Source organism: Melanotaenia boesemani, chromosome 24 (genome assembly GCF_017639745.1).
Source record: "Melanotaenia boesemani isolate fMelBoe1 chromosome 24, fMelBoe1.pri, whole genome shotgun sequence".
In the NCBI taxonomy this organism is placed as follows: Eukaryota; Metazoa; Chordata; class Actinopteri; order Atheriniformes; family Melanotaeniidae; genus Melanotaenia; species Melanotaenia boesemani.
The window spans coordinates 19,791,478-19,815,307 of NC_055705.1; the positions used below are offsets into that span (position 1 = coordinate 19,791,478).

General features: G+C 39.2%; 1 long non-coding RNA gene across 1 annotated transcript; it reads right to left on the minus strand.

Moving 5' to 3' along the window:
- Positions 1-1,646: 1,646 nt before the first annotated feature.
- LOC121635501 lies at positions 1,647-23,527 on the minus strand. Its single transcript, XR_006009472.1, has 3 exons — positions 23,438-23,527; positions 19,093-19,100; positions 1,647-1,657 (listed from the first exon to the last, which is right to left on the minus strand). It is a non-coding gene; the product is annotated as an uncharacterized LOC121635501 (long non-coding RNA).
- Between the last annotated feature and the right edge of the window lie 303 nt (positions 23,528-23,830).

Here is a 23,830-nt window from a genome sequence, read left to right on the forward strand (position 1 = left end):
CCTTTTTTTTTTATGCCTGAAGGTGAACGCAGCATTACATTTTTTCATCTAATTCATCATTAGCATAGCTTAAATAACAATGCAAAACAAAGCAGAGGTGTTGTTTCCAGAACATGTTTTCATACTGAGAACCAATCAAATCGGTGCCCGCGGCGCTCTGCTGTTCACTGTTTTCTCTGAAATTTACTCAGAACTTCATGAGCTTGAGAGAGGGAGAGATGTGGCTATGCAAGATCACTACCAGAATACTGTTTCATGAGGGAGTGATTTAGTTTCATCACCATCTCCATGCAGCACATTATGGAGACATGACAGCTGAGCAGGATGCGAAACAAAGAAGTGGATACCTTACACATTAGTTAAATGTTCACAGTGAAGTGAACAAAATCACAATTAAAGCTGATGCATACTGAAAGCTGCTACTACTTTTGGAGCTTTAGCTCAGTTAACCGGAAGAAGGCAGATGGTTTTTTGTGTTTTGGCTGGCTAAATGATTCAGCAAATCATCCTATCTGTTTTTGAATTTACTCATACCATTCAAATCATAGCAAACTGTCTGCTGTCTCTAGCCAGAATGGAGATTTACATATACATTAAGTCATCTTGCGCTTTAGTTCACTTGATCTTAAATGTCATTTAAAACGTCTGCTTACCCACTCAGCCTTGCACATTAGTCCACAATATAAGCCCTGTGTAGTGCAAGTGTACCCTGTGAATGAATTAAAGGGAAATTGAGATTTCATGCTCTGACTTTCCTCAGTCCTCCTTTGGCCTTCTGGAGGTGTTGAACTTGTTGCCCGCCTACCTTTGTCTTCTTTTTAGAGTCTCGGGAAGTGGGCTGACGATAACTAAGCATAGAATGTCCAGTCATCCGAGTGAGTGACCCTTTTTCAGTGCACCCACACTGAATTTCTGAAAACTGGGCCTCTAGTGACATCTCTGACATGATGTTTCACATGCAGGGTTTACTGAGCATTTCAAGCCGTGTCTATATATAGGATTTATTTTTTAACACAGACACTAGGCCATGGATTTTTTTTATTTATTTGAGTCATGAACAGATGGCTTCAGTAGCCTTAAGGTTTAAAACTCTTTGCTTGTGACTGGAAGATGAAAGCTGTAGAGAAACTAGACCCATATGGGGATGAAAGTGTAGAGTATACCATCCATTAACTACAGCAAATGCATCTCTGAGGTGGCAACTTTATGACCTAATGAATCCAGTGAAGTCGCTCGTATGTCCAAATATCAAAAGCTGTGTTTACACCAATCAACTGTTTTATTTATTTTTTTTTTTTTTTTTTTTTTTTTTAATATACCTTTTATTTATTCTTTTTAAACACAAAATCAGCCCTGGCCCATCGGAGAATGGACTGCACTTGACCTTTGTAGATATGTTGTGGACCAAGCCATTAGTCGTAGATCATTTTAATTCCGTAATATGTGAGATGGGACTTCCATTGAATGGACTTAAGGCCAATTTCCAACAGGTCTATGCACACCACAATCCAGCTGCGTTGGAGCTTCCAGAGCTGATCACAGCCATTTTCATCAATGGTTTGGCTCACACCGGGCGCGCTGTAGTGTGTGCCAAAAGCATGTCGTTGCAACTCTCTGCTAAACATATGCATCAGGTCTACTTTTGATGAAGCAAAAGCTTTTTAGATAGGGCCAGACAGGAAATCAGACACAAGGGCAATGTAAAGCATCCAACAGATTTCTAAATAAAAGCCCCTTTAAAGATTTGCGCTCACTGAACTACAGTAGTAGCGGTTTAAAAGTTCCCCTGTTTCCATGATGGGTCCTTGACTGGTTCTTGACTGGTCCTTGACTGGTCCTTGACTGATCCTTGGCCGATCCTTCACAGGTCTGTGGGGGTAATGTAATCCCCCGCAATGACGTCGTCAGCGAGGCTCTGCCCCTAAGCAGCCCAAGTAAAAAAAACAGCTGCAATCCCTCTTTTATCCACGGGGAGGAGCAGTGATTTGATCTTGCTGCTCTCTAAACAGTTTATAATGAGCTGTGTCGCTCATTTGTTGCATTTTTGCCAACATTTAAAAAATGATTTGATTTGAAAATGGCGTCAAATAAATGTATCAAAAAAGCCGACATGTGTAGCTAATGGTGTTATGAGGCAAAGCACAACCTCCTCAAGTCGGGTAAGTGGTGAATGTCACTAGCAGCGAGCTTTCTAAACATCCCGAGGAGCGCCGCCAGCGGTCATTTGACTGCAACGTAAGTTATTCACAGTGGGGGTTGATACAGCTGCAGCATAACTGAATATTGACAAAATCATAACGTAATATCGGCAGGTAAAAATAACATAATACTGATAATGTGTAAAGCAGGGATCACAAAAGTCCGGACCCAGCCCAACCTATATTCTGAATTAGGCCTCAAAGTGCTATTATCCTAAGTAGATAAGTAAATAAATGGTTTATACTGTGAAATGAAGTGTCCCTGGATTTTATTCATAGCGATCTAGTGATAAAACGTGATAAAACGTCATACAACTGTGTCTCAGCGGTGGGACAGCTGCCTGCCCGCTGTCTGAAGCAGGCACATGCGCAAAGGCTGGTAGGAATGACAGGAACCAGCAGCCTATCATCACACAGGGTTTGTGATCTTACAGCCAATCAGAAGCAGAGTAGGGCGGCCATTTATTACAACTCCATAGCCGTGATATACGACAGTTTGGCTGAGAAAGAGTCTCCCTGAGCGGCTCTGTGGAAGTTTAGACGTGCTAAACTGCTCGTAAATATTGATGTGTTTACTTTTCCAAACAAGTAAGCAGGTAAAACTATAGACAACAACTATATAATAAAAGTCCTAAAATACCAGGTTCAGCCGTTTAGTTTTTAATACACTATAAGCATGGTAGCGTGACTGGCGGTCATCAAAAGACCGCTGACGACGCTTCCAGTGTTTAACACTAGAAAACCCAGAGATTTCTTATCCCTCTACCATGCCCAGAGTACAACCAAAAGGCTGCCCGGTTTGAAATTAACAATTCAATGGCCAACAATTAGCACCTTTACATTTGTAAACACAGCCATTACCTGCCGTTAGCTGTTCAAGCATACTCCTTGGGGGGAGGAGTGTGCTTGAAAAGAGCTAGGGACTGTGCTGTATAGTTTCACTCACCACAAACGGTATTTGTGCTTTTGACCATTTCTCACATTTTCATGTACCCTTTATTGAGCATTGGTCATGTGAGTTTTCATCGTCATCACACTATTGTACGCCCAGCTTGCTTTCAAGTGAGAGATTATCACGTTTCTGTTTCCACAAAGGCAAGAAGGAAAGCATAATCAAGTATTTCAAATGAGAGATAATTACATTCCTTTTGACCTGGGAACAGAAAAGCAAAATCAATTTAATGTTCCTCACTTCCTAATATGGTGCAACAAGGTTCACAGTCCTCAATGTTTTTAGTAAAAAAAAAAAAAAATTAAAAAACACCTTACTAACAGGGTGGAATGGAACATAACAGAGTGGAACAGAATATAACAGGGTGGAAAATATTTGTTCCCAATTCCAAATAAAAACGCTTCCATGGCCAGATGATCAGCAATGAATAAAGATATTTCTACAGTGATCCAGATTTTTTGTTTGTTGTTTTTTTTGTTTTACATTTTAGATTTTGTAAGAGATGGGTGTGTTTTAACAACAGCAGTTTTATCCGTGACTTTAATCGATAATTATTATCATTATCCAGTGTATAAAAATGTTGGTGTAAAAACGGCAAAGATAGATAAGCATGATGCTGAACTTCGTGGTCTTAGCTCCTGGTTTGGTGTGTCTTGTTCTGTTTATTATCATTCTGAAAGGTATACCAAGTTGTGGGCTGCATATATGCAGCCCACAACTTGAACAAAGGCTAAATTCCTCAACATTCGCACTTGCTCCATAAAATTACCATCTCCAAGGCTCCTCCACCACCACTTTGACTATGGATTGATAAGTAAATGAGCCGCAGTTTTGTAATTGTTGCATTGTCAAAACAGTTCTGTTAGTGTTGTCACACAAAATTCAGTAGACTAGTTGGTTCCTATGCAGTGAATTTACATGTTATTACAAAAATACACAATAATAAAATAGGCAAGTGGCAAGATTAGAATAATGTTATAAGTTCTGCGCAAAGACTCCTTTTTCATTTTCCAAAACAAAACTGACATAAACAATCTTGAAAAAAATGTGCACGTAGGCTATGAGGAAAGAATGAATGCAATGAAGTAGGGACTGGTTGAATAAACACGGTTTAACTGGACGCCTAAGCGAGCGCGTTGCAGGATGGCTCCAGATTTTATTGTCAAATGGTTCCAGGTCAACCAAGTCCGAACTGCTTAGAGCAGAGTCCTGCACGGTTCTGTTTTGCTACGCATACCTGCTCTAACCCGTTAGAATGACTCCCGAACCCGACTCGTCACCAATGTATTTATTCCATTTAAATCCGAACCAGACTGATGTTTAACCCGCGACCCGAGCCATTAACGCATCATTGCCATGCTGCACCGCTTCTTTTCCATTATTATAGCCTATTGTTGTTTTATCATTGTGTTAATCTAAAACACATAGATAGCCTATGAATGTTTATTTTAAGCTTGCTCAACATTTTTAAAACAGCTTTATATTCCTCTGACTGAACCATTTCAGAGTGAAGACTAAACCAGACCAGTGTGTTTTATTTTGCCACTGAGAGGGTATTTATAATAGGCTACTCGGAGATTGCTGTGCTTTAACAAAATGTAATCCACCTTTCCTGGCAGCAGCTGTGTTCTCCGTTCCTGGACTACAAATCCGGCGGCAGAAAACTCTGCTGCGCAAATACCAGCGTAAAATAAACTTTCATATATTTTCTCTGTGTTGTTGTAGTATATTCAGATGATAAAACAACAATATAATAAAAAAGAAGACTCGAAAGGAGGAACCGCGGTGCAGTAGGCTATGGCACACGTTAACGTTAAAAAGCACACTGCTTGTTGTAAATACTTGGTTTATGCTTTAAGAGGTAAATATTTTGGTTAACATGTTGAAGAAATATCGTTGTTTCTTTTTTCATCTCTTGCTATGCTATTGAATTTGGCAACATTAACATGGAAATTCACTGCATTAGGACCGACTAGCCTACTGAATTTCTGGTAGCATGACAACACAAACTGGACTCGTTTGACCACTCTTACCCAATGTGCAACAATCACAAAACTGGGTCACTTGTTCAGCTGCCTCATTGCGGCTCATTTACATATCAATCCACAGTCAAAGTGGTGGTGGAGGAGCCTAAGAGATGGTAATTTTCTGGAGCAAGTGCGAATGTTGAAGAAGGCGCATGTTCAAGTTGGGGGCTGCATACAGTACCTTTTGGAATGGTAATCAGAGCGTGTCGGGGAATAGCCCACCTGGAGGGGTGACGTAATCGGGATTCCCGGCGAGCAGGAAGTCGCAGCACAGCGAGTGTTGGATGTCCCCCCGCGATTAGACACATTGAAGTGGAAGAAATTATCTCAGATCCTGCGTGGGGCTTTTATCTGTCGCCCTGTCTTCTTATGGAGGTGAAATAAATAATATGAGAATAAAATAACCCTTCCTAGCTACCTCAAACAGATTCTGTGTTGCTTGATCCAAATCTGATTTGTCTATGTTAATAATGCTAATATTAAAAGATTAATCAGTATGATAAATACATCCTATTGAGAATAGAGCTAGGGGCTGTGATCCAGTATTTGAAAGGTTTTATTAACCTACTAGCATTCATTTCTGAATAAAACAATTGGCAGTGCACAAGCATGTTACAATTTCACATTCCACGTCAAACGATGATTATGCATTAAGTTTTATGCATTTTTATGAATTGTGACTGGCCATCAGAGGTGCTTTGAGTGGCGCCTCTGCCGGTCAGTGTAAATTCAGATAAAATCTGACAGACTACGGGCGATGAGAAGTCTGTGAGAGAAGCGCCATCTTCTGGGTCTACCCTATATTACAAGGAATGGGTGGAGTTTGATTAAAACATCGACACTCCCAGGAGAAGGAGGGGGCCTCTCTGGCGGCTGGAAGTTGGAAGGCAGCTGGCTGGAACTGGAATGGAACTGGGCTGGAAGCCGGCAGGTATTCGGCTGGCTTTCAGCTTGGATGGGAACTTTTAAACCGCTACTACTGTATGTAAAAATTACGTCATTACATGTCTGTGTGTGTATATGTGCCAGGATGAGTGGGTGAGGATTTAGGTGTGTTTGTGGGGAAGGGAGGGATCACATGCACTTGTAGGGGAGGCCTGGTGAGCCTGTGGCTGGTTGGCCATGGGTCTGGGCTCTCTGACTGTCCTCCTCCTCCTCCTCTCATTCCCCCTAGGCATGTGGTGGGTGGGTGCCTTCTTGGGTTCTTGGCAGCTCATTGCTACACTCTGGTCCATGCCACAGGGCGTGGTGGGAGGGTTAAGTGTGAAGTGGTTGTGCAAAATTGATTGTGAGAGTAAGCCTCTGGGCTCTTGGGGCTCTGGGCCCTTCGCTCTGGCCACCCTGAATGGCCGGTGCCTGGCTGGGTCAGTGGCTGCCAGTCTTGGCCTGGGCTTAGGGACTGCAAGGGACTCTGGCCGGGGCCTTTCTTTACCACTTTCTGAGTGGGTTGTTTTTGCTGTGTGTTGGTAGTTTACGTTCATGCTCCGGGATTGCGGCTGATTGCCAGGTCTCTGGGCGGCCCTTATTTGCCTCTGGCCTCCGTAGAGGCGTAGTGGCATTTGAACGATCATATTAATCTTAGGCCATAAGGTGAACCCAGAAAAGACGTTCAGAAACAGATTTTCACTCCACAGTCTGGGGACCACACAGTTCTTCCTCGAACAAAAAGACCAGTTCACCTTTAGCTTAACCTCGTAAGTTCGGAGCTGATTATCCCGCACAAGTGCCGTGATCACCACCGTAAATCAGCACTAGCTACTGTTACTGTTAGCGTAACAACATTTTACTTCAAAAGTGGTGGTACGGCTGTCACGTGATCGCTCTACACCAATCAAAGGCCAGCTGCCTCCTAGAATTCACTGAGCAGCACCGATAGAGAAGAAAATGTCCCAAAATCATTGAAATTGGACAGAAAGGAGCTGAAACTTGATTATATACATAGACATGTCCATGAAGAACAACTAGGCAAATAGATTGGAAAGCGAAAGTGTCTTAACCTATATTTGATTATATTTTGTACTTGCCAAGTTGCGTGTGCTTTTCTTTAGAGAACAGAACATTTGATCTGCATTTGTTAAATGGCTGTTGATTTCCTTTAGTAGTCTGGAAAAGGATTGTAATGAATATGTAAATAATAAACAAACTGTATGCTGATGTAATTGTTTTCAAGTTTATTGACACAATAAAAACTTATTTAATTCAAGTCAATTGAACAATTTGCCAAGCCAACTTTGTTTATAAAGCACCTAAACTAAGCTGATGACTATCAGCTTAGTTTACCTGTAAAAGCTGTAGGGAAATTCTCTGTTGTGTTTCTGGACAGGTGAAGCAGCTGGTTGTCTGGCGTTAGATTGGATGGAGGGGTTGTTGCTTCTGTCTACTGTATCTTTGTTTACTTTTCCTTTTTTCTACTCTCCTTTTTACTTCTCTTTATTATTGTCCTTTTTTCTGTCCCCTGGTCAGGTCCAGCAAGATTACATTAGCAGCTGGTTAGCTCAGTTGGCAGAGCATCCGTCTCTGATACAGGAGACCAGAATCCAGCGGGTCTCAGTGTTTTTGTTTCTTTTTTTAATTTTTTTTTTTTTTTTCATGAGCGACGAGACGTTAATCCTGTGATTTTTATAATCTTGTATATCTCGTATATCCAGCTATGTGGACTGCACTTGCGGGCGCTCTACATCTGACACAATCCTGGTGTGAGTTGATGTGCCACAGAAGTCGGAACAAAACTGCGGCAAAGCCGGAGTGCTGCGCACACGGACCTGGTGGAAATTTGCCTTTATTCTGCTGATGCTAAGTTTAAACTAAAAAGTGCAGAATTCATGTAGTAAATCAACACCTCAAACTTGTGGTCTTCTAAACAGCATCCTTGAACAAACAGGGTGCTCCTTTTGAAAGCGCCGACTCTTATCAGAGAATGAAGAGGTTTGTCTGCTCCACATCAGTGTTCAGATAAGTGGTACCTGTCAAAATAACAGAACATTGAGCTAAGCATCACACTGACCCTGGTGTTTTGCATAATGATACATTTTCTGGCACAGGTAAGTGTTATATATGGGCAAAACTTTATTCATCGGACCAGGTTGCCTTTATTCATTTTGTAGCAATTCAGTTTTGATGCTTACACATCCATCCTGGGTGTTTTTACTGCTACAACTACAATGCACTCTATGTTCTTACATCTTTCTATTGAAACTTGTATTATTTTTATCAACAATTTGCTCTTCTATTGTATTGGATAATGGGGCTAGCCTTTGCTTCCCCTGTGCATCAACAAGGTCTTGATCACTGATTCTCCTTCTTTTGACTACTTTCAGTAGCACTGTGGAGCAAAAACACTCAATAAAAGCTGTAGTTGTGGAGATTCTATGACCCAGATAAAGAGCCATCTCAGTTTGACTTTCATCAAAGTCCCTCATGTCTTTACACTTGTCTTCTTTTATTGCTTCTAACACACAAATTTGAAAGACAGATCTTCTACTTGTTGGCAAATATCCTGACCGCTATAACATAATAACCTTTTTTTTTTTTTTTTAACCATGTCAGTAGCTATAATGTTATGGCTTATTGGTTTATTTATTTGTACAAATATGAAGCAGAGCCGAATAAAAAGTGTAGGGGAAAAAAAAAAAAAAAGGATATATGTACATTTTCAGCAAAGCTCTCCCACTGATAAGTAAAAGCAGAAAAACACAGTGTAGATAGGCTATGAGGCTAAAGATCAGATTGATTAAGCATCAGTAAATGTTCGCTTGGCTTTATCAGTCTGTCTCCTTGCCTCTTCCCCATCCTTTTGTTCTATTTCATCCATATGAATTACTGTTATCACATTTGAAGTAACCTGCCTCATATTAGAGATAGCGCACCTTTTTGATAAGTATCCTATCGATGCCTTGGAGAACAATAGAGGATTGTTTCCTTTCGACAGCCTCTCATCAGCAGTCTACAGCAGCAGGTGAATACTGCTGTATAATAGAACATACATGCATGCATGCTCATGCCTCTCCCCGCTGAATGATAAAGCTGAGTGGGATCAGATTATTAGCTGGGCCTTTGTGACCTTTGGGTTTGCAGTTATGACATAGCACCTGGCCTGAATCTTGATTTTTAAGACCTCATAACTACTGACCTGCTCTTTATGTTTATACAAAGAAATGTCTATTTATTTACATTTATCTTAATAAAGCAGCTGTGTGCACACACCTTCAAAACGTCCTTAGTCCAAGCAGAATCCAACACAAGCACTTAATTTTCAAGGATGGATTTGCAATATTTTAAAGATTATTTGTAATTTCTCAAGGACTTTTCCTTCATATGATTCTCTAAGGGGATTCAGGATTCAGTAGAGGTGTTATGAGCTGAAAATCTGCTGAAATCTACCCTTGAGGGAGACCTCACCAGACCTGTGCTGCTTGTGTCTGTGGTCCTCTCATCAAAACATGGGCCTTGAATCAAAAAGAATTATCAAACAGAAATGCATATCTTTCATAGTAACGATGGAGAATTTAAAAGGAAAAAAAAAAAAAAAACTTTGGCAAAAAGTTTCTTCTTTGTATGTGAGACTGAAAAGTTAAAGGATAACCCTTAGGGGGCTAAATTCTGTGAAAGCTGTGATGTTCCATGTGGTTGGCTCCTTGTTTCAGCTTTAAGCTTTAGAGCTTTGAGCTTTAAGAGTGTCAGCATAATTCATAAAGATGTTCAGGTTGAGGAGTTCAAAAGAGAAGTTGCGAACAGATTAGTGATTGGAGTATTAGGAGAGTGCCAACTGAGTGAATACACTGTTAGTTCTTGCTAGTAAACATGATTCCGCAACAAGCAAGAATGTGCACAATATTTTTACACAAACACTTTTTGCAGTTGTTGCATGAGCTCTATTTAGGACCAGGAAGGTCCTTCAGGCATTTGCTATTTTTTTTATTCACACCTTTAAACAATCATTGCGGGTTCAATTTATTATAGGAACTAAGTCTATGAAGACACCGTCTTCATTTTCTTTGTTTTTATTATCATTGATTTAGCAGTCAGTCAAAGACACACTAAGCTACACACCAGTCTTAAATCTCTGTTCCAGACTCATCTGATGGCACAGTGACATTTATCGTGTTGATTTCTGAAGCCGTGGCTGCCCAACACCATCCTGAGGCTATGAAACTGCAACTTTTTCAACTTTTGCAACTAAAATTCCTGCAGTAGATTTTTAACGAGACTTTAATCTGGGCTTTGGGAGACTACTCCAAAATTTTAATTTGTGTGTCCTTGTTTTGGAAAGTTTTGGGTCAACTTTGATCCATTAACTCTATCCTTATAATAAGCCTCTTTAATTTATTGTGCTAAATAAATAGTTGGCATTTAAGGTAGATGGAGACAATGTACCTTAAACCATATGTGATCACCATCTATCTTCGACAGCATATCTGAGGTTGTGAGAGCAGCAACTTAAGCAGGGAGACACAGACTTCCCTCTCTCTGGCCCATCCTTTAGGGCACCTGGGGTGATCCCAATGGGTTCCCAAGCGGGCCAAGAGATATAGTCCATCCAGCCTGCTCTGGGTCTTCCCCAGGACCTTGTCACAGTGGGACATGCCCAGTTCAGACTGCCAAGGTCCCTGCCTTTGACTAAAACCCAGATCCCAATGCACTCAATCTCGATTTTCCTCCAAGCAGGTGGTAAGCCCATGTAAAGACGGCAACTTGTGGCTTTTTTGGGCTGGGCCAAGCCAAGCCCCAAGTACCAATGCTAAACCACCAAGCATTGGGAAGTAAGCTCCCCTCCGAGCCCTGGCTCTAGGAAGGTGTTCCGGTTTCGCTCTTTTTAGAGAGGCATCTGATTATTCCTAGTCTTTGTCAGTGGAGGGCTTTGAATATGAATTGCTCCTAGTCTGAGCCCTCCCATGGGACCACTTTACATTTGGATGCCGCAAACTACACAGCCCTCAGGTTTATAGAGGTATCGAAAGCCCTCCACCACAGTAAGGTGGCGTTTAATGGAAGGGTGTGGTGTGTGTGCTGTTGTGTGAGACATGGAATTTCCTTTGGAAATGATCTTGGGAACGAATTGCATGTCTTTATTCACTAAAATTTTATGTCAGACCATATCAATTTCTTTCTCCCTTTGTTCTTTGCACCAGTGCAACCTACATTTCTTGTCAACAGGGACAGCTTGGAAAGAGCAGTATGGTTATCCACCATTCTCTTCTTGAAGTCCAGATTGATGTCTTTTCTTTATGGTGTGATTAAATTACTCTTTATAAATTCAAGAGTAATCCTTTTCAATTTTGTCTTCAAGTGCTATCACATCTATTGGAATCCATTTAGCAGAGTTCTGCTGACTGAGCCATTTAAGTCTAATGGGTTCAGGTAGTTTAAATGCTGGAAAATTTAATTTTATGCTTTCTTAAAAAAATCACTTGGGAGATGACATTTTTCCCTTTGTTATATTCATGCAGTGCTATTTCCAAAGATTGCTTTCATATCTTTAATTTTTCCTATTAAATTTAGCTTTTGCTTGCAACCGCTGAATATGAATCTGATTTGGAAGGCCCAGGAGACACTGTGATACAGATACTAAAGTTAGAATTGCGATATAATTTTGAGCTGTGTTCTGTGGCCAATTTGCATAGCGCAACAGCTCACTTGAGACTGGTTCAAAAGCAGTGTAGGGTATCTTGTTAGATTTCGAAAGTTTGCATAAAGCCTCTGGTGAAGTTACCTCACATTAGGCAACAAGACATCTGCTAAAAATTCTCCCAGCATATTAAACTTGGATATGTTTTTTAATCTCTGAACCTACTCGATGCTTTATTGGGGAATTATATATAAAGGTAGCATAAATATCCAGCAAAGCAATGGCACAAATGGGAAAGGGATAAAAAGCTAAAGAATCCATGTTTTTGTTTTTCTTTCTTCTTCTTACAATGTTAGTTTTTCTCCAAATTGCCTCACTGTCGTCTTAAAATAATAGTTTTACATTCCAAACTACACAAACCACATTCAAACTTGACAGAAATGTTTAGCTAAGAGCTGAGCATTATATCCATTCAAAGCCTTGGATTAGTGAGAGAGATTAAAGCTACACCAGATTTGTAATCTTGACTGTGTGAAGGACAAAAGATGTGTAGTCTAAACTGTCAGAATTTGCTCAGTAATTAAATGGAGACAAATGTAAAGTTCCCCTTGAGGATTTCACAATGCTTTAACTGACTTTTCAGGTGTGCTGCTGAGCAATGCTAACTTTAATAATAATAATAATACATTTTATTTAAAAGTGCCTTTCAAAACACCCAAGGACACTGTATAAAAGAAGATTAAAATATTATATATGGCAATCATTTTCCTTGACCTTTGTTGGATTTATTGGGCTCAGAAACACCACTAGATTGTGGTTATGGATAAACTGGGACTTTGTGTTACTTGTTTTAAACAACTGATTATTAAAAAAAAAAAAAAAAAAAAAAAAAAAAACTTTTTGATAATCCAGGCAGTATCTTAACATAACCTTATTTTACCTCTTAAATGTTGCTAAAGGAGGGCTCTAATGCAAAAATGTATTATTATTTTTTTAAATATATTTTAGATTTTAGTAAAAAATTGCACAGTTGGACAATTGGTAGCAGGATATCTTTATTTGCACTCATAGTCAGAAAAAATCCAGTTGAATTCAGGTTTATCTGTATAGCACCAATTTAGGTTCAAGGTTGAAGGAATCTTTATTATCCCGTGAGGGCAATTTGTTGTACAGCCAGCAGTAATAACAATCAGTCACAAACACACAAATTACACAACATGTTTAAAGAGACAATAATAAATAAAAAGAAATAATTAAATAAAAAATAAAACTCCTTTTTTACGACGACATCATCTCGGAACATTTTCAATTTGAGCCATTTATACAAGCCAATTAATGAAAAATAATAGCCTAGCAAAGGGAAACCATGGGATTGTATCGACAGTGGAAAGGAAAAAATGTTTTAACAGAAGTAAAACTTGCAGAACCTGACTCATGGAGTGTAGCCATCAATATATATATATATATATATGCATGTATACATGCATGTATAATGTACATATTCTTGTCAAATTACAAGACATGACAAATCAAATATCTTTGATGCACAAATTCTATAATAATTTAGCATTTACCTGTTCTAGACATTCTTTTTGCAGAAATTTGTTTCAGGAATTGTTCTGAGTTCATGCAATGATGGCCGGTGTTAGAGAATACCTTAAAAATGCGCAAGTAATAAAGAACAGGAGTCTCATTTATAAAACTGTGCGTAGGATTCTTACTAAAAGTGTACTTACGCCCAAAACCGGAAGTTGGCGTACGCCATAAAATATTCTGATTTATAAAACCGTGCGTACGCACAGGTGCAAGCAATTTCCCCTTTATAAATCACACTCATCCTTGAAGTTTGCGCAGGTGAATTTGGCTCATGTTCCGCCCACTACACACCCACTTTCCACCATAAATGGTCAATGCAAAGTACCTCAGCGTGTATTAAAATGAGCCAGCTGATCCATGTTGTGATCCATGAACAACGGCAACCGCAGGGAAGCGAACCAAAAAACGCAACTTCACAGAGGCAGAAATCGATGTATTAGTGAGTGAGGTGGAGAGTCGAAAAATTATTTTGTTTGGTAGCCACAGTAGTGGCGTGACAAATAAGAGTAAGTGTCGTGAGTGGCAACACATAGTTACCTCAGTTAACTCTGTGAGCGGGACAGAGCGGACCATGGCGAGATCAAAAAGAAACCATCAATGAACTGAAGGAAATCAGAACAACACTGCATAATTTCTGTAATAATAATAATAATAATAATGGATTAGATTTATATAGCGCTTTTCAAGGCACCCAAAGCGCTTTACATTGTGTGAATCTATTATTCATCCACTCCTCACTCATACCTGGTGATGGTAAGCTACGTGTGTAGCCACAGCTGCCCTGGGGCAAGCTGACGGAAACGTGGCTGCCAGTCTGCGCCTACGGCCTCTCCGACCATCACCGAACATTCATCCACACATTCATACACCAGCGATGCCAACACTGGAGGCAAGGAGGGTTAAGTGTCTTGCCCAAGGACACAACGACAGATGACTGCGGGAGCGGGAATCGAACCGCCGACCTTCCGATCATTGGACGACCTGCTCTACCGCCTGAGCCACTGCCGCCGCCACTGTGACATTATGTTCGACATTTCAAACACATTAAAAGAGCTTGTGAAAAAGTGAACCTTACTGTCTGCTTAATCGCTGCATGACCTCCTCACGGAGCCGTGCCCCGTGTTGGAACTCCCTGTGTCTGGGAGGGGGCTGTGGGTGAGGGTCGGCATTCCGAGGAGGGGGGAGGCCAGGAGGTAGTTGGATGCCGTGCCTCAGTGCCAGGTTGTGCAGCACGCCACACGCCCTCACGATCCTGCACACCTTTTGGGGATGGTACAATAATCTACCCCCTGACGCATCCAGACACCGCCACCGGCCTTTTAAAAGGCCGATGGCGCGCTCTACAGTTGAGCGCGCACGGGAGTGAGCGGTATTGAACAGGGTCTCCTCTGCGCTCTGGGGGTTTGGGAAGGGGGTCAGGAGCCAGCGCCGGAGGGGGTAGCCACTGTCCCCTGCATTTCAATGAAACAGTGCATCAGTGGTCTGCATCTGGCTAAGCTGGTTGTCAATATAAAGTTATTGTCTTACCAAGAAGCCAGCCATCATGTACAGCGCCTGCCTGCAGTCTCTTCTCTACACTGCTTTGTGCTAGGATGTAAGAGTCATGTGTAGAGCCAGGCCATCGTGCAACTACATTTGTCAACATCATGTTGGATTGACATATGACTTGAACATTGATAGTATGCACATGCTTCCTATTGACATACATGAATTCATCGACATATGGGGCCCTTATAGCAATATGAGTGCAGTCAATTGCGCCGATTACATTAGGAAAACCGGACATTGCTGCAAATTGCCTTTTAATGTCGGCCTGTTCTCCTGCAATATAGAGAAATTGGATGTGGAAGAGTGTAGCAGGACGCATAGACAGCGGAGACGGGTTATGAACTCTCCCCGGGTTGAAGTCATGCACGCTGACCAGTGAGCCGAAATCACATCTGCGGTCATACAGCCAGAGCGCAAAATTAATTGGAGACATGGTGACAGGACCCCACGCTGCCACAAGAGGACTCTGGATGCAGTGTGTTGTTAATTCCCCACCTCTCCATCTGTGTCGCCAATTCCCCCAGCCTCCAAAACCAGCGTACGCATGGGTCAGAGCTGCCGTGAAAGACCGCACATTTTCACGTCAAGTTTGTTTTTTATAAATCACAACCTTTGCGTGAAAAGAGGCGTACGCCAGTTTCAGGCCCCATTTTGTGCGTACGCAACGGTTATAAATGAGACCCCAGGTACTTCTTCCCACAGTATTAAAATAGGCAGGTACTAATTGCCCACTTTCCTAATGAATCAGGTACTGTTCCACACATTTTCTTTCTACCTTTCTCTTTTGGGTCTTCTCCTGCGTGTTCATAGAGGGATCAAAATATGACAGGTTACTTCTCTCAGTTAACTAATTTATTAATTAGAATTGATATGAGAAATGTGCAAATACAGAATTCTGGATTCGTATTATCTGTCCCCTGGACTAATACAATTTGGAGTCTGCTGCTGTTACAGTCAGAACTCCCTCTAACTGATCCTGGAATCCTTATATAGGTCTGGATATACACAGTTTTGCTGACTAATGCTGGAGTTGCAGAAGTCTGGTTGGCTGCAGTCACAGGTCGACCGCATGCAGATGTCTACCGCCATCCTTGTGACATCCATCCATTTGGTGGCTTCTTGTGCTCTGTAAAACAGAAACAAAGAAACCATACACAGACAAACAAGGGATCTCCACCGAACTCCGGTGGACCTAGAAATTTCCCTTAAGTGTAACATCTCACATGTTGTTTTACTGGCAACACAGCGTTAGTCAGCCTCTCACATGTTCTTCTCACTCACCCCATATGAAGAGTCTCATTGTTGCTTAAGCACACTGTTAGTAAGTTTATCAGCTTAAAGATAAAAAATATTTAATGTGATTAACAAAGTAAGAATATAAATGAAAATACATAGCACACTTAAATAATTCCTTGATCAGTATCCCTATAAATTTATTTACACCGGACCTATAAAATGGGGCTTAAAACATAGTTTTACAGTCTATGATTATACCATATAAATAAATAATATCTTTTATTATTTATTAAAGTTGTTTTCCTCAGCTTCAATGTAAATCATTTTTAGATATTTTAGTTTAGGTTTATCTATATAGCCCCGTTATTAAGTGGTGCTATCAGAGTACTTTACAGAGAAAATGAACAAGTTTAATTAAAACTCAAATAAAACCATATGATGGTTTTGTAGCCTGTAGGGTTGAAACTGTTTGTCTTTGTACATGGATCATAGTGAGGATATGAAGGTACCTAATGTATGTTACTTATGTAGACAATGGTGTATTGCATTTGTTTAATTATTAAATATTAATTCAATTAATATGATGGACCGAGCAGTGAAGGACACTCAGGCACAGATTTCAAGTTAAAAAAAGGGTTTTTATTGTAACCCAAAAAAAGTATTTCAAACAATTTATAAAATAAATTTATAACTGGGCCCATAAAACTGTCACACACACAGTTTTGTGTGATGTGGTTTTACTGGGTGATCCTCCCATTGGTGTCCTTCATTCTATCAATCCATTGGAGAGCTTTGTAATCCGTTTCCAATTTGAATGCCTGTCCCGGCAGGTAATACTTAGAGTTTGATTAAATTAATTTAACTATAAAATTAAACCTAACTCACACCACACAGCTGGCCAAGAAAGTCCAGAGATGCCTCTACTTTTTCCGCAAACTTTTAAAAGCACAAGTTACCTCTCCAATCATGTTCTCCTTCTACTGGGGCACTACAAAGAACATCATCACTGGCTGCATCACTGTGTTGTATGAAAGCTGCATCGCCTCCTGCAAAAAGACCCTACAACACATCATAAAGGAAGCCAGTCTATGGTGAGAGAACAGCATCTCAATTCCTCTGTATGTTTTGACATGTAGTGAATTGACAATAAAAGTGTTTGAACCTTAAAACTTAAGGATGCTAGAAAACCAAGACCTGCATGTCTCTTATTTTAGTTGTACTCTGTGATGTGACCGACTGCCTGCCTTTTCTGAATGTTAAATAGTAGTAGTCGAAATTTATATATATATATATATATATATATATATGGTTTAATACAAGGAAAAGCAAGCACTACTCTTTACCCTGCCTTCATTCAAGTTCTTTAATTTAATTCATGATTTAAAGAAAGGAAAACCTACGGTATCTGTATCGGTAACCAAATATTGATTTCATTCTTTTCATGACTTCCCTCCTTTCCTATGCCATTCATCAACGTAAGGATTATACAATGGTGGGTGCATGATTAGGAATCAAATTAAAATTAATAAATAAATATAGTGGTAGTGATTCATTTGTTCAGCATGTGAGTCAGTGACCAGTGAGCAGAACCAGTGGGGAAATCAAAACAACAATTCACCAAAAAATATAGACCGTGAATACTAATGAAAAATTTGCACTTATGGATCTTTGAGGCAGTTCATATTCTGATTTTAACTGCTATAGAGATGGAAAAAAGTGCCATATTTAGTGGTTGATTTTATGAGCCTAAGCTGATTAAGTTATAACATGGGAAAAAAAAAAAAAACTGGGTGATAGGAGTTTTCTTGTTTATACCATATATCATCTTTATTTATAAAGCACCCTAAACACAGTAACATGGCTCAACAAGCGCTGTAAAATAGAAATAAAATAAAATAAAAAAGAACAATAAAAACATCAAAACCCTAGACCGAAATTAAAAACAAATTTATGAAAAAGGAAACAGACACAAGGACCATCTTAAAACAGAAAAAAAAAAACAAAAAAAAACAATAAAGACTAAAACCAACAAAAGAGAAACACCATTAAATATCTAAAAAGCAACAGTCACAGCCTCACTCTGGGTTAAAGGCCAAAGAATAAAGGTATGTTTTTAAATGGGATTTAAAAACAGCAATTGAGGGAGCTTGTCTGATGTGCTGGGGAGGCTTATTTCATAGCTTTGGACCCAAAATAGAGAAAGCACCATCACCTGTAAATTCCCTTTGATGCCATAGAACTACTAACAATGTCTGATCCGCTGAGCTGAGGGAGCGAGACGGCACATATGGCTGCAGCAGGTCAGACAAATAAGAAGGGGCATGGGAATTCAGAGATTTAAAAACCAATAAAAGAATTTTAATTCCTTTCTTTATACCTTTTAGAAACTGGGCTGCTGCATTTTGAAAGACTTACAGTCTGGCCGTGCAGGCCTGGCGAACTCCTGTCAAAAGTGAGTTGCAGTAATCCAAACTGGATGTGATAAAAGCATAAATTACAGTTTCCTGATTACGCTTGGAAACAGGTTTCTTTTTAGACAGATGAAAAGTACTTTTCGCATGCTGCTAGCTGTCCTTGTGTCTGACAACATTAGTCATTTGCTTTTGTTTTCTGGACATCCTAATCTGAATAGAACTGACACATAAGGGAATGAGTAACAGGAAACATTTAGTGTTTGTAATCCCCTTCATTTTTATTCTCTTGGTTTTGTTATTTTTTATTAGACCACTTAAATCTCTAAAAATACAGATGAGTAGGAGTAAAGAATAAACAAATGCGGATAAGAGACCCTCAGCCTTCAGATGTAATTGCAATCATTAAAGAGAACAAAGATATTCTGTTACTCTGTCAAAAACTGTTGTTTGTGCCCTTGTTATTTGTTACAGGTCACACAACATTCTGTTTATTTTTTCTCTCAAAAGACTAAAGACAAACCCATTAAATGTGGCATTAGTAAACGATGACCCAAACCAACAATTCTGACATATTCCCACCATCTTGCAATGATTGGAGCTTTAACCTTCAAACCTAGGGTTGCTTTATAGAGGTTAATATCTGTCAGTATTTTGTGCCAATAAAAAATTATCTGCGATTAAATAAATCGATGGACAAACTAAAATTTTCAAGGGATCAACAAAGTTCAGAGACCTTCACTATCTGCTCCAAGTTGCATGATAATCCATCAAACAGTTGGTGAGACAGATCACTCTGAATCACAAATGCCAACCAGCTTGTGGTGTTCAAGAAAAGGTCAGAGGATAACCATCACATGGATGGAAGAGTACAAATCTAGGCCTTAGTGGCAGTTCATGAACAGTCTAAAGATGAGTGGGTAAATCATAATCCAGAATTCAGTTTTTGAGGTCTTGATGGAGCTGTAAAACATCAAAACATAATATCTGTCAATATATTAAAATGCTATTAAAATGTTAATTGCGGTGCTTCTTGAAAAGATCAAAGTCTGTGAGGTGTTTTTATTTGCCCCCCAAAAGATCAAACTCATAATATACAAAAATTAAGAAAATGAGCCTTTTAAAAGAGATGAAAGTAACAAAACTCGACTCAAAATGATGACAAATCAAGACATCATTTTAACAAATTGACTTAACATGGAGAAAAAAAAAACAAGAAAATGAAATGGTATCTGATCAGCTCAAGTAAGACAAAAAGGGGGAAATATACAAAAAAAAAAAAAAAAAATTCAAACTGAAACTAAGACAAATAAGCACCAGACATGCTGAAGGAAAGGGAAAGCCATCTGCCAATTTATTAGACTTGAATACAGTAATACTTTGTTGTTATGTACTGGATATTTAGACTAAATAAGAGACAGTCAATAAGAGACTCACAAATTTTTCCATTTTCCTATTATTGTATTTGGGTGACATTATTGGTATTTGAGTTAAGGCTGTTGCATACTTTGCAAGAAGCAAGAACTTTTTTTTCTTGTTCTCAATGCCATGAGAAGAAAATGACATCATTTTTTTTCCGGGAATATGTTTGGGGGACAGCTTGTGGCTTGTTCTCCATAAATCAGCCGAGCAAATCTTTCTTCTCCTGGGGCTCCTAGAAATATTGTTCAAGTGGTCGGACACTTGAGGTGGGTGTGGTTGACGCAGAAAATATAAATCAATAACAAATATTGCTAAAACGAATGTTTACAATCTGATGAGATGGTTTTCAGATGTGTTGATATAGACATATTGCAAAAGTGTAATGGAAACACTTTTTTTTTGCATTTACACGTCCCCGGATGTGACGTGGAGGGTCACATGACCACTTCGTTTCATGTAAAGACACAAGTAGACACAAAAGGAGACAGAAATCTTTTTATAAATAATCAAAGAAAAATTTTACTGCCATGGCAAACATCAATCAAATGTAAAGTTTTACAAATAAGTAGAACTCTTTTTCCTCGTGAAATGAGAATTTCTGAGAATCACTGCAAAAAACTGCAATGGAAATGGAGCATATGTATCATTCAGTGTCACTCTTTGCTTGTATTTCATGGCACCACAGGTGGCTCACTCAGTGTTGTTTGGTCTGTTAACAAAACACTGGCTGTTTTGGACAGCTGTCACAACAGCAGCTAACATCTGGCTCTATGGCTGAATTGGCTAGCAGTTTTGCTCAGTAGATTCACCACGTATAGATCTATTTATTACTTGTGCCTATATCTTGTGTTAAACTGTAGGGTAATGCATTTTGAATTGAATAGATATTATTTTTTACAGTTATAACTGTTTTAAACTATAACTTATCTGTTAGAGTGTGAGCAGACCTGAACCTACTGTAAGTGGCCAACAGGTCAATCATTACAAGACTAAAAATGGTCTTTCCTTGTTTCTTTTTTCTTTCCAACAAGCTACTATCTCCAATAGAATAAAGAGGAACATTTATCTCCTACACAGTAGAGAGATAGAAACCAACCAAGATTTTGTTTTGTCTTTGTGGAAACAACTTCCATATGTCCAAGCAGCCTGAATCCATATTTCCTAGTAAGTCACGTCACTCCTCATTGCAAATCCTGGCAAGAACGGCCCAATATGCCATAACTCTGAATGATGGTCAGTTAGCATGAAAAACAGCGTTATGTCATTTCATGACTAATGGAGAAGCAGCAGCAATGAGCGAAAACTTTTTTAGCATGATTGAATTTCCTAATTCAGCATGATTCTTTTCCTACTAGCTGTGCCATTAAAAGCTACAGGAATGACATTAAAATTACAAGAAGGATGAAAAAGAACATTAAAGATGCTTTAAATTTTAAGAGCCTTCTCCATTTATGAATGACTTAATAAGCACCAGGTGGGTAACCAAATTAGACGTGTGCAGTGGGTACTGGAAAGTCCTTACAGAGTGTTCTACAGTACATGTCAGATGGACTTTTATGTTACTGAGATGTTGAGAAGTTGAGAAGAAAGTCAAAAAACGTGCAGTGAAAGTCCAGAGAGCTGGCTTTAAATGCACAGGGAGCACGTCGTTCATCATGAGTTCACTTGTTTGTGGTCTATTTCATGAACATCATGTCTAGTATGCAAAAGTGACCAGAAAAGATGTAGGATTACTTTGTAAGCAGGACTCTTGGATTTTATGGGGATCACATCTTCAGTGCAGCTTATATGGATGATGTAAGATGATGTATTATAGACCAGTGTGCAAATTAATGCTTCTCATGAACTAGATTAAAGTTCAGTTCCCACGGGTAAAAATAAATTGTTCACATTCAAAGTTTCCCCGGGGGGGGGGGGGTTAGAAGCAAGAAAGACTGAACTTCAGAAAGAAAACAATTGATGTTGAGTCTAAATTCTGTCACAAAATAGATATGCATGTAGAACAGATGTGTGGACAAAGGACTTCTCAGAGCAGAAATAATATAAATGTCTTCTCACACTGGGCAGGTTGACAAAGCTAACATTCTAACTTTTTTTTAAGCATGTGCAGACATAATTTGCATAGAAATGTTAGATTTAATTTTCAGACATTATGTAAAGTTCCTGTAAATAATCCTAAACAAAGGAGGCATCTGATGTGCATCCTGCAATGCATCATGGGTAACATACCATGAAGTAGGTGTAGTGAGCAAGAAAATGTAGGCAGTGACTGTTGTGGGACATCATGTAATTTGAATGAGTTTATGGTCAAGTTCTTTGTTTGCAAATGTGACTCATTCTGTTTAACAAAAGCTAAAGTTTCACAATACTGTTATAGACCTATCGGTGAGGAAAAATAGCCTGATTAGCCACATTTCTTCCCATCAGGAATAAGAAGCTTACTGTGGCATGTAGTAATTGAGAAGCCTTGTTCAAAGGTTGTATAACCAGCTCAATCACTAAGTGTCTACTTGATTTCCAAAAGGCATTAAGTTTAAATTTATTTCTTTAATAATTTCACCTATTGTGCTGGCTGGCTAAGTCTGCAGGTCTTAACTATTCGTTTAAATTTATTTTTTGCTGGGATCTCATTTTTTGCCTTGTTGTGCACATAAGTTAAACGATATGAGTCACATATAGGCAAATATTGCATAAATAATGTTTTGAAATATCAGGCACAATGGTGATTATTCTGTTATAGACAACAAAAAAAATGGAGTGATATAATAAGAGGAGAAAGTAATGCAAAGAAAAAGGAAACAAAGATTGAAAATATATATGTAAACAACTTTACAATTAAAACCAGAGAGATAATGGATGACCAGCTGTTCCACCTGTAAAGAAACTCAGCAAAAACATCTAATGGCCTCTGTAAGCAAACTATGGAAAGAATCATCATGACCAGCTAAAGGAAGCCTAACTGAGAAAAATAACAACAAAAACAACGCCAGCAACAAGTAGATGAAAACATAACTGTAGCTTCTAGTGATTACACCTGCAGGACAACACAATGAATGTATAATCATGCATGTTAATGTATGTGTGTTCATGCAAATATAAAGAAAGACTTGTGGATAACTATGCCTGAGGTCTTGTAAATGTCCCCCTCCAAGGATCAGATGCAGAAGAAAAGCCTGCAAAGTCATACTTGGACAGATGTCACTGCACATGTGGGTGCACCACATCTGCAAAGTCTGTTCATTCTTCATGAAGGTCTTCTGCTGTCACATAACACTTTTGATTTGCCAATCTCACACTCCTGAAAACTGTTCCTTCAGACAGTTTCTCTGGCCTTTCCAGATCATCAGACCTATGGCTTCTAACAGCTAAAGGAGCCATAGCTTATTCTGGAAATATATATTAAAATTGCTATAAAATTGTATAAAAGAGTGTATATTGATTATAAAATTTGTGTTGTATATACAGTAAACTATAGCACATACTGCATATAGTGCTGGGCATGTTAATGCGTTAATCGCGCATTAACACAACGCTTAATTAACGCAACGCTTAATTAACGGCGTTAATATTTTCAATCGTGCATTTTATATATATATATATATATACGTAGATATATACGTCGATATATGCATCCCTTTCAGAGCTTTACAAGCTGCTGTTACAGTACCATAATGTGTCAGACTTGCCACAACATGTGAATTCTGAGAGTCAACACCAGCCACCACCATGCAAGTATAACCCATGTTTCTCCTCACAGTGTGTGTATGTGTGCATGGCTCTGGTTGCTATGGTTATGCCTTTCTCTGGAGCAGTCTGCAGGCAGATAAATAATGCACACTAATGCTGGCATGGTGACAGCACTGCAGCAAGCTGTT